Raw genomic sequence first — 17,349 nt, 5'->3', positions numbered from 1 at the left:
TCGCGGTGGGGGGGGGGGGGGGGGGGGGGGGGGGTGTGGCTTCCGGAACCCTGGGCCAGAGTTGTGCAGGTCTGCTGCAGGTGATGACAACTGCGTCTGTCGTGCTCTGAAGACCCTCTCACAGTGAGGCTGTTTCAGGCACTGTGGAGGCGGAGAGGCTGGGGCTTACTTTTGCACATGCATCACCCAACACCGTATTAGACTGGAAATGTTAGCTCCCTGGCCCATGGACAGCACCTGCTTTCCCACCTCTGCCCTGCTCCACAGACCCACCCTTGGTGTGAGAAATGTGCGTCAGGGTACGAAGGTGTCTAGAGTGCTGGAAGTCTCTGGAGGTCACCCTTCCTCAGCTCATTAGTCATTGTCTAGGCTTCCTGGAGTGTGTCCATCCTAGGGAATTTTTTCTTGGCCTCAGGACAGAACTTCTAAGAACATGTCTCAGGGCCGGGCCCTCTGGCACTATGCTCCTCTCACCTACTAGTGCTGGCCAACCTCTGGTGTGCTGGATCCTGCCCTGCTAGTGGGACAGAGGGCACTGAGGCATGGCCCCTGCTCTCTAGGGATGGCTTAAACTAGGCCAGGGACAGAATCCCAACTAAGCCTAGAGGTGATCCTTGGGCCTGTTGCAGAGTTAACCCAGTGAGTGTGCAACAGTCAGTAGACAAAAGGAGAAAGAAAACATCAAAATGCCAGCTGAGTGTCTCATATTCTAAATACTCACATGTCCGTACATAGCCTCTGCCTTCCCAGGAGTCTGGACTACCTCCACCCTACTGCCAGCCAGAGGAATATGTCTGAGAGTGCTGGTCAGCCAGAGAGAAGTACAAATAGTACTGGGAAGGGTGGGATGTTTGAGATGGGATCCGGGAGAGATGTGAAAGAGCCATGTGTGGACTCATTACCCCTTCCTTGTCGTTAGAACAAGCCACAGCCAAAGTGGTAAGCCAGGAAGAGGCCCCACAGGATAAGGGTTTTATTCTGTACTCAAAAAAAAAAAAAAAAGAAAAGAAAAAAAGAAAGAAAGAAAAAGAAAAACAAAGGTGAAAGGGCTAGGGAGGTGGCTCAGTTGGTAAGATGCCTGCCTGCCTTCTGTCACTGGCATAAGAAGAGCCAGCATGCTAGTGCACATCTGTAGCCCTAGCATTAGAGGGCTGGAGACGGGTGGATCCCTGGAGCTTACTGACCAGCAGACCTAGGGAATTGTTGAGCTACAGGTTTAGCAACTGTCTCAAAAACAGATGAAGGGCTGAGAAGATAGCTCTGTAGGTAAAGTGCTTGCCATGCATGAGAACCCACATGAAAAGCTGGCCATGACCACAGGCATCTGTGACCTCAGTTCAGGGAGGCAAGAAGAAAGAGGTGGCTCTGATAGCTCACTGGTCAGCCAGCCTACGCTGAAATAGCTCTAGGTTCAGAAGACACCCAGCATCAACCCCTGACCTCCACATGCATGTGCAAACATGTGCACATACACCTGCATCACACACACACACACACACACACACACACACACACACACACACACACGATAAACCTGGGTCCTAGTTAGGAAACTCTTCTAATTTTCTGGGACACAAAAGGAAGGAATAAAGGGAATGAAGGGCAGAGTATAACAGAGAGTCTTGTAAGCACATTATACCCATTGCACAATGGATTATCACTTAATTTTCACAGCCCTGTGAAGCAACATTTATTGGTGGGGAAACTGAGGCTATACAGCTAGTGAATAGGAACACAGAATTTGAAACCAGACAAGTCCAGACCTTGACCTAATTTGTGCTGCTTCCAAGATCTACAGGTAGAGAACTTTGCTCCACCAAGGAGCAAAGTTAGTGAGGTGCTTGCCAGCCACACTGTGTTATGCCCAGGATACAGTCAGTGCTCTGCAGAGAACCAAGTTCTTCTACTTTCTTGTCCTTGCTCTGAGCATGGCTATCTCTTTTATAGAGGATCTGCAAAAGCTCTTGTCATAGTCTTATCCTGAGACCCCCCAGAAGACTCCTCCATCTTCCTCTGTCTAGTGACGATGGGGATAAATACACTGAGACAATTTAGACCGGGCTGCCAGGGCCCAGTCTGAGCAGGTGATCGGTCTTCTTGTCACAGCTCATTTAGGTTACTTTAATAATTGAAGGCCAGTGTTAAATGGTTCAGTTTGTCCTTCGTAGACAGGAGCAGTTCCGTGTGTAAGCAATACTGCTGCTTCCCAAGGACACACTTTCCTGAAGTACAGATGATTCAGCATGACCCAGTAGCTTGGGTTTCATTGAGTTTTCTGTTAAAGCCAGCTCCCCATCTCATCACTGAGACTAGCTGATTGGAGCTTGGTGTCTATGGCTAGAGTTCCTTGGCTGGGACTTTAGGTGAGGGAGAGTGGGCTGTAGAGACATTCGGCCACTTAGCGTTATACCGAGGAGTCTACATTTTGTCCCCTTAGCACAAAAAGAGGGGCCATGACTATTCTGAGTGCCATTTCTCTTCCATGAACTGTCATCCTTGGCTGGTTCTCATTGGTTTCCCAGAATCCCATGTCCTTTCTACTTTCCCAGCCTTTGCTTGAACTGCTGTCTCTGTCTCGTTTTTATCTGCCCTCACTCTGCTGACCTCTGCTTGTCCTGCCCAGTGCAGTTCAGGTCTTGCTCTCTGCAACCCCGTACCCTCTGTCTCTCTATCTCTCTTGGCATTCATCCCCTGTGTGGGAATTGTCTGTATGTTTGCCTCTTCCCCTAGTGGACTGAGGATTCCTGTCTCGAGGAGTGAGGAGACTGTAGAATGAAGAAACAAGTGAACGATTTGAGATGCTTGGAGACTTTGCTGCCAGGAAAAGAATGCTACTAATGAAGGCAGAAAATAGACCTTTCTTTTTCTGCCCATGCACTGGCCTTGATGCTTGCTTAGGCTATTTCACCTTCACAGTGACCTTGGCTTGCAGATGTCAGAGGTCACATGGAGATGGTGGGTTTCTTGCAGCCTTTCATGCCTGCCTTCTGTTTTTACTGACTCATCACAAATGACCAGCTTTATAATTTAATGATGAGCAGGTTTGAATTTAAAAAAAAAAAAAGGATTTCTTTTAAATTTTGCAGATTCACAGTTTAGCATTGAGTACAATAATGTATCAGATGCCTGTCAAAATGTAGAACCAGCTCTTTTGCTGGAAATAATTACATTTTGCCAAACCCGTTTATTCTGAGAAACTCCAGTATATTAATGTAAGACACTATAAATGCACGCCTTGTGATGTGTGGTTTCAGAGAGGGAGGGTTGGAATGGCAATTAAACCAAGTCAGAGGCACTGGATGGGTGGTAAAAAGGGAAATAGAACATGTCCCTTTGTTAGATCCATTCCCCCAAAGATAAGTTTGTAATTTGACAATCTAGGCAGCTGGAGAAATTAGCAGCCGCTTCACTGGAGAAGCTGGCCTGATTCACCAAACTTGCATTTGGAAAATGGAACTGTTTGTTCTCTTTGTGAGCTCTGGTTAGAGGGCTTGTTTTTCAGACCACAGGCAGGACCTAAACATATATTGTCAGCTCCTAGCCAGGACAAGTGCACTGTCTTTGAGGATGGTTGCTGTTGGCTGTATCTGACATCATCTCAACTCTTGGTCAGTCTCAGGTGAACTTACCTTTATGCCACAAAGTTGGAGAGATCTACTTGGACACTGGCTCTATGCAAGGAACCCTCATTTCCTTTCTGTATGTCAGTGTGTTCATGTGAACATAAAATGGACATTAAACAGTCTAAAACTGAAGCACCCAACTGACACCCATGGGTGTCCAACAACATGATATGTGGACATTGGTTTAGGCAATTGAAAACTAGACAGAAATTCCTCCCCTCAAAAAGCTTATATTTTAATGAGAGAAGACCTCTATTAAATCTATATATGATAAATAATGTTATACTATGTTGGAGGCAGTAAAAGGAAAAGATGGGTTAAGGGTTTCATGCAATTGGTAGAGGGCTTGCCTACCATGCAGGAAGCCCTAGGTCTCCTCCCCAGGGCCACATAAAACGGGGCATAGTGGTGCATGCCTGTAATTTTAGCATTCAGGGGATCAAAGTTCAAAGTTATTCTCTGCTACTTACTAATTTTAGGACAGCCTGGGCTATGTGAGATTTTATCTCAAAAACAAAAAACACAAAATGAAGAATTAAAAAGAGAGTAAGATAAGGAATCCGGGTACTTCTCAGAGCAACCTGGGAGTGTGGGTTGGAGTTTTGCTGGTGCTCACTGAGCTGGCGACAACAGGGAGTTGCAAGGGACCTAGTTGTGTAGGTCTGGGAAAAGCCCCAAAGGGGAGCAACCTGAAATATTATAGAACAGCCAGAAACCAGTAAGACTTCAGCAATCACAGGACAGAACAGTGGAGGGAGAAGAGAAATTCAGTCAAGATATGATGGTGTTGAGATCCTCAAGTTCACGAGAATTTGGTGAACTGACATCTAAAGCACCTTGTTTTCTGTTGGGCTTTTCATTTTCTGATATCTCTGTCACATTTCTGGACACAGCCTCCAAACCCCTTTCTCCTGGCCCTGCTGTCAGTCGGTTCTTGTCATCTCTTCCACCCCTCCCTTTTCTCTAGTTCCCATTGTCTTTAACCTACTTGGTGGCTTCTCACCTGCTCAGTCACACCAGCCTCCTAAGCCTCACACCTGCCTCCCATCACCACCCTTGCTCTCACCTCCTTCCTTTCCCGCCATCATGCAATGGGAGGCATTTCTCTCTTGCGAGGCTGCACGCATTTATTCCTTCCTTTGTTCACACATTCAGCATCTTCCGAGCATCTACTAGTACTCAAAGTCATATGAATCCTCTCTAAGGGAGGAAGCAGACTTGGAAATAATTTTAGTACCAATTCAGAAATATTTGTTTTTGCCCCAGATCATCTCTGAAAGGGCTTGGGGCTGAGCGGTTTGTCATGTATTCTGACGAGTAATCCAGAGCAGCTGTCTGTAGAGGTCAGTGTAGAGCCCTGCTGTACCCAGCAGGGGCAGGCCTGCCTGTCTCGGGGCTGACTGGCAGTCCTGCAGTGGGACCGGCTCCATCACACCTTCATGTGTCCATGCAGCAACACTCATGTTGCCTGATCATCTGTGTTCTGCCTCCCAGGTTCAGCTTAACATGGGTCCCTCTGTGGGAAGCTTGAGCTCCAGGTCCCAAATAATTTCTCCCTTCCCTAAACGTCCTTCACCTCTGCCTTTTGTCCGCTGCTTGAATTTAAGATAGGTGAGCATGGAGGAGAAATCAGCTTTCTTGCTGACTTCTCTTATGAATTCCTTGAGGCAGGGATCAGGTCCATCTTCACCACGTGGTACCACTCAGCAAGGTACCTTTCCCAGAGGACATACTCAGTAATCTTTGAGCAAGGAAGTGAATGGGGGTGGGGTGTTCCTAGCACCATAGTATCAGGGGACAGGGTTTCACTGTGTAGTCCTTGATGTCCTGAAACTTACTCTATAGACAAGGCTGACCTTGAACTCACTGGGACCCACCTGCCTCTGCCTCCCAGGTGCTGGGATCAAAGGCGTGTGCCACCCTTGCCCAGCTGGGGACAGATTTTCTTTGCAGCAGTTTCTCTTATAAATAAAGGTACTGAGTTCCTGAGGCCCTGCTGAGGACTGCTGCCTTCCAGTCCTTCTTGTGCTATAACCTGGGTTCCAGATGCATCTCCACAGAAGCCACAACACAATCCTTTATACATGAAGTTCCAAACTGGCACTAATGACTTAGAAACACATGGTTTTTTTTTTTCTTTTTTGCATACCTGTTCATTCAAAAGTTGGAGATTGCCTTTAAAAACAAAAACATAAAACCTTCCTGAGGCAAGGCCTCCTGCAGTTCAGGCTGGCCTTCAACTTGTGATCCTCCTGTCAGCCTCTGGAATGCTGAGATTCTGGTGGTCTGCTGCTGTACTCTATTCACACCCAAGGGTAGAGGGTGAGTGCTTAACCCAATACTACCTCAGGCAACCAGAGGCTAGGTGGCTAGGTGACCTTCAGCAAGTTTTTAAAACTGTAAGATAAGAATAAAAATACCAGGCTGGAGAGACGACTCAGAGGTTAAGAGCACTGACTGCTCTTCCAGAGGACCCTGGTTCAATTTCCAGAACCCACATGTCAACTCACAACTGTCTGTAACTCCAGAATCTGACACCCTCACACAGACATACATGCAGGCAAAATACCATGCAAATGGAATAAAAGTAAATAAGTTATTTTTTAAAAAAGAATAAAAGTATCAGTGGGCTGAGGAATCACTCACCATTCAGATAGTACTAAATGACCTTTCCCACTTGCGTAACATGAATGCTGGTGCATTAGGATGGACTACTTAGTTAATATTGTACTCAGGGACCTCCTGGGAGCTTCATTCAAATGTGAGAGTATGCATTTCTGATCTTCTTATGCTACTGACCACACTTTGAGTAGTAAGATGTTAGGGCAGTGAGTGAGGTCTAGTGGCACATGCCTGTATTCCCACTCCAGAGGCTGAGGCAGGATTGTTCACTAAAGACCAGCCTTGTCTGCAATAGATAGATAGATAGATAGATAGATAGATAGATAGATAGATAGATAGATAGATAGATAGACAGACAGATGGTTCTCAAATCTATGGCCTGTTTCTTAATCACCTGGAAACCATGGATTTCTGGCCACAACTTTAGTGGTTTATTCATTCATCAGATCTGACACAGGCCCAAGATTTTACATTTTTAATTTCCCAGCTGATACCTAACTTGCCGCTTCAGGGATCGCAGATTATCTGGCTAGGCTTCAGGATATATTAATAATAACTAAATAACAACAGTTAGTACGGTTATTATGTGCCAGGCTCTTTGCAGAGAAGCTTTATTTAGTTCCATTTAATTATTTTTTTCAATTCTTTTTCACTTTGTGTATGTAATGTGTGTGGGGTGTGTGTAAATGGAGGTCAGAGGACAACTTTGTGAGTAGATTCTCTCTTCCCACCTTTTTCAGATGACCAGGTTTGTGTGGCAAATACCTTTACTTGCTGTGCCTCCTTGCCAGCACCCATTTAATTATGTTTTAAATTTATTTTTAATTGATAAGTCATAATTGTTTATATTGGGGCCTAGGAGATAGCTGGAGATCCCCAGCACCTATGTAAAAATGCAAACATGGTACTGTGTAATCTTAGCACAGAGAGACGGAGATGGAGGATCCTGTCAAAAAGGGACTTCTGGCCATCCAGCCCATCACTGAGTTCCAGGTTCAGGAAAGATCCTGTTGTCTAAAAACAAATAAGATGGAGAGCTTTGGGGAAGACCACCAACTTTTGACCTCTACCACTACATGCACCACATCACATACAGATGATAAACACAATTTAAAAATAGTTGTTTGCCTTTATGAGTCAGTGTGATGATATTTTAGTGTGTGTTTACAATGTAGAATGATTGAATCAGACAGCAAATTCTTCACCTCACATACTTAGTTTTCATCATGAAAATATTAAGGTCTCTTGTAGCAATTTTCAAACACGTGGTACATTATTATTTATTGTGGCCACAGTGCAGGGGGGTGGTTGAAATCTGACCCCCTGTCTGACTGAACCATCGTAGCTTCTTGTTGGCTGTTCTGCTTACCCCATGATCCTGTGATGTGGATCCTTTGCTTTCCTTACATACCAGGTTCCTAAGAATCCTCCAGTACACTTGCTTCATGTACAGATTTCTGTGTCTGCACTTTGATCCCAGTTTGCCAAGCTAGAACTGGATCCCAAGTTATTTCCAAGGCTCAGACAATGCTGGGAGTCTCTGCTGTGGTGAATAAACATCTTTGCTCTGTTTTCATTTGTACTCAGTATAAAGTGTCAATTTGGAAAAAGTCATATCAATATAGCATAATGTACTTGACACTGAAAGTCGCACTCAGCCAAATTCTTCTTTAAAGACTCAGAAAGTGCTTCAGGATCTCCAAATGTCTTAAAGTCTTCAGTTTGTCCTCTCTTCCTGATGGCAGAGACATGGAAAGGTCAGGGGAATGGCTGTTGATGTTCTACCAGCCCAAGGAGTCCATACTGACTGGATCCCATCTGGCTCAGGAGGATTTTGTTGGGATGGTATTCTAGGAAATTAGTCTTAACTGCAACTAGAGGGAATGTGAGCCCACAGGATAGTAAGAGAAATAAAAAGCTGTGCTTGCCTCTTTGGGCGCAGTTTGCTTGTTCATACCAAGGCTGGCCTCGGTACTCATCTGGAGCACAGAGATCAGTGTCTTCCCAGAGTATGTGCTTTTTCTGCTGGCCGGGCCTATATCTCATACCTGGCCTATATCTCATACCCGGTTCCATAGCCTTTCCACTTAGCCTACCAGGAGGCCGTTGCCTATTACTTTGTTGCCATGCCTAAGGATAGAAGAGAGAAAAGGGTCAGTTATGTTATCGTGGGAAACTCACCAACGCCTTGCCTGCCATGGAAGGCCCTGTCAGCTGCCCTTGCTTGGTGTGGGTGGTGCAGCATGACGGTGATGTGCAAGCAGGTGGAGGGACAGATGTTAGGGGCACCAGGATGTTAGGGGCACCAGGTTGGAGCCATCAGGAAGGGTTATTCTGAAACCTCCTTGATGCCCACTTGAGTTACCTCATGGTTCTGTTGAGTTAACTGACTTCAAACAATGTTGTGATGCTAATGGCAACAGTGTTTCAGTTGGATAAAACTTGTATTTTTAGTTTTTAACTGTCAACTTGACACAACTTTGAATCACATAGCTGAAGAGGGTTTCAATGAGTTGTCTGGGTCAGACTGGGTTGTAGGCATGTCTGTGGGAAATTATCTTGATTGCTAAGGTAGGAAGACCCAGACTACTATGGGTGGAATGATTACCTAGGCCTGGACCTGTATTGTATGAGTGCAATGTAATCTAGCTAGAAAGCAAGCAGGCAAATAGCAGGCAGCATGGGTGCCTTCATTTCTCCCTGCTCTCGACTGTGAATATTGTGTGACCAGATCTCTGTCTCAAGCTCCTGCCTCTCTGGCATCACTGCAGATGATGATGATGGGCTATAACCTGGAATTGGGAGCTAAAGTAATCTCTTCCTCTCCAAAGTTGCTTTTTGTCAAATTTTATTTGTTTTTATCACAACAGCAAAAAATGAAACCAGAATAAGCTCTGACTAGAAGTTAGAGTTGCTGGGGATTCCTGTCAGCTTTCCCTATAGTGTCCGTGTGTGCGCATGTGCGCACATGTATGTGTTTGAGTGTGTGCATATGGAAGTCAGAGGTTGACCTTGATTGCCTTCCTGTGTTAGTCAACCCTTCATTTTTGAGACAGAGTCTCTTTGGTTGCATTGGCTGGCCAACGAGCTTCAGAGGTCTACCTGTCTTTGCCTCCCCAGTGCTGTGGTTATGGGTGCATAGCACCCCCCAGCTTTTTGCATGGGTGCTGGGGAGTCCAACTCATGTCCTCATGCTTGCACAACAGGTGCTTTCCCCGAGCCATATCCTCAGCCCTCTTCTGTGATCTTGGCCTATTGGATCATCATCTCTCTGCACATGATTTTATCTTTGAAATGAAGAGGCTGGCTTCAGGGCCTCAAGGTTAACTTGATGCTCCATGATTGTGTGGTGATCTAATCCTGGGAAGTGTGCTATCATAACATCTGTCCCCAGTGCAGTGAGTTTTTCCTATCCTGTCAGGGCTGTTGAATAGCGGGTGTGTTTCAGGTACTACCCTGGGCATGATGAGGGTATGAAGGAGGCAAAGTGAGCCACTTATTACTTATTTCATTTGTTCATAACAGTTGTTCATACAATAATCACATATGTTCGTACAACAAGCACCTAGTATTGCTAAGTAGCATACAAGAAGCTTTGAGAGACACAGCCATGAATTGGACATAGGCTTTGTTGTCATGCCATGTGCTGTCTTAATGGGGGTCGAGACTGTGGTAGGTGAAGCTGTTCCTAACCACCCTCTCTAAAACAGGACTTCTCTTTTTAGCCTCCATACCCTTCCCTTGTTTTTACTAGCACCTGTCCTAGTTGCTTACTGTTGCTGTGATAAAACAGTGGCCAAAACCAACTTGGGGAGGAAAGAGTTAATTTGGCTTACCCAGCCCCCCAGGGTTCTTGAGGGAAGTCAGGGCAGAAACTCACAGGAGCAGAGGCAGGGACTATGGAAGAAAATTGCATACTGGCTTGCTCCCCACGCCTTGCTCAGCTTTTTATACAATCCAGGACTACCTGCCCACAGTAGGCTGGCCCCCCTCTCATCAATCATTCCAAAAAAAAAAAAAAATATGTATAGGCCAATTGGATGGAGGAAATTTCTCAACTGAGGTTCTGTCTTCCAAGGTGACTGACTGTAGTTTGTGACAAAAAAAAAAAAAAAAAAAAAAAAAACCACTCACCAGCACAGCTGTTATTACCTGACCTTATGATACAGCGCCTGTTACCCGACCTGATATTACCCTTAGTGTTTGTCCCCTACTACAAGTGCAAGCTCCCTGAGAACATGAGTTCCATCCTATAACTGCTCCATTTCAGTAGCTGGAACAGTGTCTGACACCAGACAAACATCCACTAAACAGTTTTTAAAAATCCCATAAGATGCTAGGAATTATGTGATGTAGAGAATCGTGGACTCTCCATGAGAGGACAAGGGGAGAGACCCCATGTAACAAGGCCCTGGTTCTGACTCTAACTGCATCTAAAAAATACTTTAAATGCTTCTGAAAAGGTTCATTGCCCAGGTGTGGGCGTGATGCTCAGCTGTCAGTGTTTGCAGCTGTTCTCCAGTTAATGGTCATACAGGGAAGGGGAGGCAGGCAAGGACACTCCTAGAAGCTTCACGGAGGAGGTGGCATTGGCTCATCCAGGTGGGATTTGGATGGAAAGCGCTGCAGATGGAGAGCACAGCATGAACAAAGTGCAGAGGCAGGAAGCTCAGGATGTGTCCAGGGAGCAGGGAGCTCATTTTGGCCAGAACCTGAGTTGCACAAGGGGAATAACAGAAGTGACTCCTTAAGGGTTGACCACAGCCAATTTCAGAAGGCTCTGCATGCCAGGCCGTGGGCCTGGACTCCATTTGGTTATGTAGTGAGTGAGAACTGAGAATGGTTTTTGAACAGAAGTGATCAGAGCCTTCCCTGATCACCTGCCACTGGCAGGTGGCTTAGGAGCCGACAGGGAAAACAGTCCAGAGGTCATTACTGTGGTCTGTATAGTGTGGGTTCAGCCCACAGCTGCTCAGACAGTGGGGAGACGTACCGAGGTAGGGCCAGATAACCAGTGTGTAAGGCTGTCCTCACCAGCCTTCAGCTTCCTTTGTCCTGGTCCAGTCACTGGCATGGCGATCAAAGCATCTCTAGCCCAGCATTTTCCTATGTGTGGCGGAGGAATCAGCAGTGCAGATTGAGCCCTTCCTGAAATGAAAGCTAATTGTATATGGAAAGCACTGCTCCAGGCGGAAGTCATTACCATCAGAGCTACCCTGGAGTCAGGCATCTTCATCTGCAGTGTGTGTGACTCTGCTTTGGTGCTAGTTGCAGTACCGTGAGATCTAACAGAATTTAGTGCTTCTCGTTCTGTTTTAAATTGCTATTACATATATATATTTATTGTGCATATATGCCATGTGGAAGTCAGAGGACACCTAGTGGGAACCAGTTCTCTCCTCTCAGGCTTGGTGGCCAGTGTCCTTACCCATTGAGCCATCTTGCCTGGGGCGGCTAATCACTTTTAAAACATTTTAAATGTATATGGGTATTTTGCCTACATAAATATCTACAGAAGCAAGAGGGTATTGAGTTGGGTGGGACTGGAATTACACATGTGGGTGTTGGGAACTAAACCTGGGTCCCCTGGAAGAGCAGATAGTGCTCTTAACTGCTAAGCTGTCTCTTCAGTACCTTATAGTTAGTTTTGTTTTGAGATAGGATCCTACTGTGTAGATCTGGCCGGTCTTGAACTCACAGAGATCTGTCTGCTGTCTCCTGAGTGTGGGATTAAAGACTGCTATGGCAAGCAGGTTTTTATGCTCTGGTGTATTGAGGCCAACCATCAGCCTAGCTAGGGGTCTGGGGCCGGGAGCCATGATCTATTTTAGTAGCTTTGTGGCAGAATGCTATAGGCACAGGGCATTTGCATAGACAAGAACACCATGTGTGTGTGAGGCTAGGAAAGGTGCAGCAGGGGAAAGGAGGACGGGTCTAATGTTGCTGATACAGGCTTGTGGGAAGAGGGCCGCCTCTACTGGTGCTGGTACCAGTGCCTCACCAGGGTCATACACTGCCCAGAAGGACAGGCAAGCAAGAGTGGCTGATATAGACTGTTTTCTCTTTGCTCTGTCTGTCCGACCTAGCCTGACCTTATTCACAGTTTCTAAAGAATGTCTTTGAGACAGTCTTAACCATTTGTGAGATTTCACACCCTTTTTGTTTTTGGAATCTGGCAGAAACTGCCAAATTAGGGCAGGAGTTATTGCTGCACTTCACTTATGAGAAAGTTGGGTCTGGGGTAAAGTATGGTGGCTTACTCTAAAGTAATATAGACAGAGAATGTGGAAGCAGGGGCTTGTTCAAGTGAGAACTCAGATGGGCTGGCTGCACGCACAGGGAGGTCAGTGGTTTGCTACCTTCGTTACCCGGCTGTGTGTCTTTGGGAACTCTCTTACTAAACATCTCATCTGTGTGAGCTATAAAATGAGAATCTCATCTTTTTAGGATTATTTGAAGATTAAAATGACAAATCATTAGTGAAACATCCAGCACCATGACTGATATACATTAGCTGTTAAGTTAATTTATTATTTTTAAAAAACCTTTACATCTTGAAATAATTGTAGTCCCATAGGAAAGTAGATGCAAGCCATCTTGTGTACCCTTCACCTTGATCCCTTTTAAAGAATTTTATGTAGCCATAGGATAATATCAAATCAATAAACTGATATTGGTACAATAATTATTGTTGACTAGATTGTAATCTTCTTGATTCCATTTTTCTTCTCAGATACAAATTAGATGATTATTTCAGAGGTTCCCCCTACCTCTGACAGTAATTTTTAATATTTAAAAAGATTATTTATGTGTCTGTTTGTGTATATGGGCACATGTGTGCATGTGTCTGCCGAGGCCAGAAGAGGGAGTCAGATCCCTGGAGCTGCAGTTACACGTGTGAAAACCACCTCACGTGGGTGCCAGGAACCCAGCTCTGGTCCTTTGCAAGAACAGCATTCTCTCTTACCTACTGAGTCATGTCTCCAATCCGTCAACTCTACCCTGGTGTGTTACACAGATCTTCATTTTCTTTGACTTTTCTGAGGTGTCTGGCTTTCTAGAAAGTTCTTTTATGATTTTCAAAATATCTTGTATTTCTTACTTATGCTATCACGTCTGTGTTTCCCTCGCTGTCTGTTCTCTTCTCCACTGTTCCCTGAACTGAGTTCTTTGCCCCACTTTGTCTCCTCTGTCCCCAGCCCTCACGTGGAGCTTTCTCCTTTTCATTATGATTCTAAAGTCAGTGTCAGCACCATCTTCCTATGCCATGCCCCTCTCTTGTCCTTTGTTTCTGGCTATTTACTGAATATAAACTATAATTATATCCCAAACTAATTTGTCATTTTTAAACTTCAATCTAATATCCGTCTACCTGCCCATCTGGTAATAAGAATTCCTTATTTCTCCCAATAAAGTCATTATTGCAAGTGCCTGGGGTGGCTAAGGAATTGGAAGTGTTTCCCTTGTCTTGAGTCCAGTGAGCCTGTACTTCAAACACTTTGATAAAACTGTTAAAACAAAACTTCCCCAAACCAAATAGCTTCAACTTGAACAAGTTATTCAATGGCTCCACCCCACAGAAAAGACTCAGGACAGCAAGTTACCTATAGGGCTGTCAAGGGGATTAAATGAGTTGATTTGGGTGGGGTGGAAAGAGGTACCTGTGGCATGTAAAGCTCTCTTGCCATTGCCCTTTCCCCTCCTGTACAGTTTAAATGTGCTGCTTCTGGAGCAGAATTTGTGTCCAGTAAGTGTATGGATGGAAGGATGGGTAGATGGGTGGGTGGGTGGATGAGTGAATGGAAGGTTAGGTGGGTGGTTAGGTAGAGGGGTAGATATATAGGTAGATGGGTGAGTGGATGGATGGATGTATTATATATATTATGTTATATGTTGCATAATATGGTATATAATATATATTATGTAATATGTATGTACAGGTGGGTGAGTGGGTAGGTGGATGGATAGACGGGCGTATGTATGTATTATATATGTATGTACGGGTGGGTGGGTAGATGGAGGCTGCCATAGACTTGAGGTGCTCTTTTTCCCTTCCTAACTTTTACCTAAATATAGTCTCATCTTTAAAGCACAACTCAGATTTTATCTGCTATGAGAAGTCTTTTCTACTTATCCAACAGCACAAGGCCCCTGCACCTTCCCAGTCCCTGCCCTGATGTCTGTATTGGCGTATTTGACAGTGATCCACAGTCAGATTTTTATTTATATTTATTTTTTCAAAGTTGCTTTGTGTGTATTCTATCCCTTTCATATATTAGACATCCTGGGAGGGCACATGTCATTTCATATTGTTTCTTCCTCTGTTTTGCCAAGCAATGTATTTGCCAGTACAATAGATGTTCTTATACTGGATCGGTGGATGGATGGATGGATGGATGGATGGATGGATGGATGGATGGATGGTGTGTCCTTTCTCCAAGTTTCAGGATACACCAATTCCTTAACCACACCATGGAAAAGGCATCCATACCCACGCCATGATCACCCAAGCTATCAACTTTATCCTGAGTCACCTGGCTGGGGCATTCCAGCTTGAAAGTTCATTCATTGTGCCATTCCTTTGAGTTAGCATTGCCCTTTTCAGAAGTGTCTCCCCTGGGATTTGTAACACACTGGGTCCCTTGTGTCCTTCTGAGTACATCCTTTATAGACACTGGGGAGTCTAGGTTCACTGGTGAGTACTGGACACCTTGGGAAAGAGGAGCTCTGGTCAGCACTCAGCAGTGGGTGCCAGGTGCATTGTTTCTGCATCTATAAAGCACAGTGTGACTCCTGTGTTCCTTTGGAGGATTCCTTGAGACAGTGCTGTGTTCCCATTTTACCAGTCTAAGGTTTCCAGACAAAGAACAAAAGGCTTGTGCAAGGTCGCAGTGCTAGTGGGTGGTGCCCTTCCTCCATAACTCTTCCAGGCTCCTCTTAGCTGTGCTTTCCTTTGGCTCATTCTGGCTTTAGCCCTAGGCTTCTTCTGTGATTATAGGTTAAACCTTTTATTATTTTGTCTGCTGCTTCTATACTTTTTTCAGTTTTGAGGAAATTTCATAGATCCCAGCAGGAGTTTGTTCGTCTCTAATTCTGAGGTGCCCAGGCTTTCTAGCTGGCTCTAGAGTCCCACCCGCCATCCTGAGCACCTGCTGGTTTCTGCTTTCATTTCCCTGGCATCAGATCTGACCTTGCTTGGTCTCCTAGTTTGTCTGTGTTTCTTAATGCTTTTGTCTGTCTTGCTTCTTTGCTGATAGAAGGCTCCCTCTCTCATCCAGTGGTCTCCAGTTTCCTTCTTTGTGTACCCAGCACTCATTCATCAAGGATTTCTTCTTTAAGATTTGCATATTTTATGTGTATGAAATGTTTTGTCTGAATGTATGTTTATGAACCCCTGGAACTTGAGTTAGAGATGGTTGTGAGCCACTGTTTAAGTGCTGGGAACCATTTTAAGTGTTTTTAAATGCAGGTTTTCTGTAAGAGCCATGTGTAATCTTAACCACTGAGCCAGTTCTCCAGCTCCAAAAACCATTTCTGAAGTAGATGCACTGTATTTAAGCTATGGAAGGTCCAAGAGCTTCCAACATGGTTGAAGAGACCAAGGAATAGGGGCTTGTTTACAAAATTATTTTAAGATGTGTTATATTTGTTTATGCTGTGGAACATTTGTTTAACGATGCAATTCTTTTATTTGTTTGACTTTGTGAAGCTATGTTACTTTGCCTGTCTAAAACACTTGATTGGTCTAATAAAGAGCTGAATGGCCAATAGCAAGGCAGGAAAAAGGATAGGAGAGACTGGCAATAAATCTCTCTTTATTTAGAGATTAAATAAAATTAGGAACCTGGAAAGAGGATGAAGGAGTAAGAAAAGAAGGGGCCAGCCACTCAGCTATACAACCAGACATGGAGTAAGAAGGAAAGAAAAGATATATAGAAATAGAGACAGGTAAAAGTCCAGAGGCAAAAAGTAGTCAGGATAATTTAAGAAAAGCTGGCTAGAAACAAGCCAGGCTAGGGCCAGGCATTCATAAGAAAGAATAAGATTTCATGTATTGGTCTGGAGAGATGGCTCAGAGGTTAAGAGCACTGGCTATACTTCCAAAGCAACCACATGGTGGCTCAAAACCATCTGTAATGAAATATGACGCCCTCTTCTGGCCTGCAGGGACATATGCAGGCAGACCACTGTATACTTAATAAATAAATAAAACTTAAAAAAAAATTTTCATATATTTATTTGGGAGCTGGGTAGCGGGCCCCACAAAGAGCCAAAAGAGTAAGAGTTTGAAAAAAAAAAAAAAAAACAACTACAGGATCTCTCAACATGGCAAAAGTTGTGATGGTAAAAATGGAAGATGCTTGTTGAAGTGCAGGAGAGGTCCATGCAATTCAGATCCAGGAATCAGAGATGTCTCCCAACAGCAGATTGTATCTAAACTGAGCCCATGGGATGAGTTGAAGTTGCTTCAGTGAGTGGGTGGGTGGCAGTAGTGGTTGGGGAATTGTAGATAGGCACAAATAGGTATGTATATGGGGACAGGGCATTGCATGTTTAGAGAATGGCCAGCTCCTCGGCCTTGACAGAGGAGGGAGGTGATATGACTTATGCTGCCGAGGAGGTCTTCTTAGAAAGCTGTAGTGCAGGAGTTGTTGGCCTTCTGCTTAGGACAGTGCTTAGGGAAGACCGCTGATGTCAGGATGAAGGGCTGTGGCAGCGACTGAGGCCCAAGTTGAGCTGAGGTGTTGGTAGAAATAACAGATGTGCAGGGGTGGGTATCTAGATGCTCCTACTGATTAGCTGTCTGTGTGTCTAGTGCTCTTCTGCCCCACCTTGCATTTCTCTGCCTCTATGTCCCTTCCATCCACTTCCTTTACCTGACAGTCACTTCTTAGCTGGTTCTGCAGAGAAGAGAAAGTTCAATATGGGTCACTATAAACAGTGGTACTGAGAAAACAGGGCTGATGTCCCCAGCCTTTTATGGGATGGAGTAGAGCACTGGCGTTGGAATTTCCCCTTTAGAGTCTACCCAACCCTGTCTCTTCTTCTGATGAAGACTTTGACATTTCTAGGAGTCATGTGGTTTGCCCAAGGTCACAATAAG

The 17,349-nt window shown here is 44.9% G+C and overlaps 1 protein-coding gene across 2 annotated transcripts in view; it reads left to right on the top strand.

Annotated features, from left to right (window-relative positions):
* The window catches only part of Sergef (secretion regulating guanine nucleotide exchange factor), a 217,877-nt gene that overhangs the window by 100,376 nt on the left and 100,152 nt on the right, over positions 1–17,349 (top strand). The window lies entirely within an intron of this gene.

This window comes from Alexandromys fortis, unplaced genomic scaffold (assembly GCF_014885135.2).
Source record: "Alexandromys fortis isolate MF-2015 unplaced genomic scaffold, M_Fortis_MF-2015_v1.1 scaffold_342, whole genome shotgun sequence".
In the NCBI taxonomy this organism is placed as follows: Eukaryota; Metazoa; Chordata; class Mammalia; order Rodentia; family Cricetidae; genus Alexandromys; species Alexandromys fortis.
Note: the sequence above shows the minus strand (reverse complement) of the source record. Positions and strands in the feature narration are given on the sequence as shown.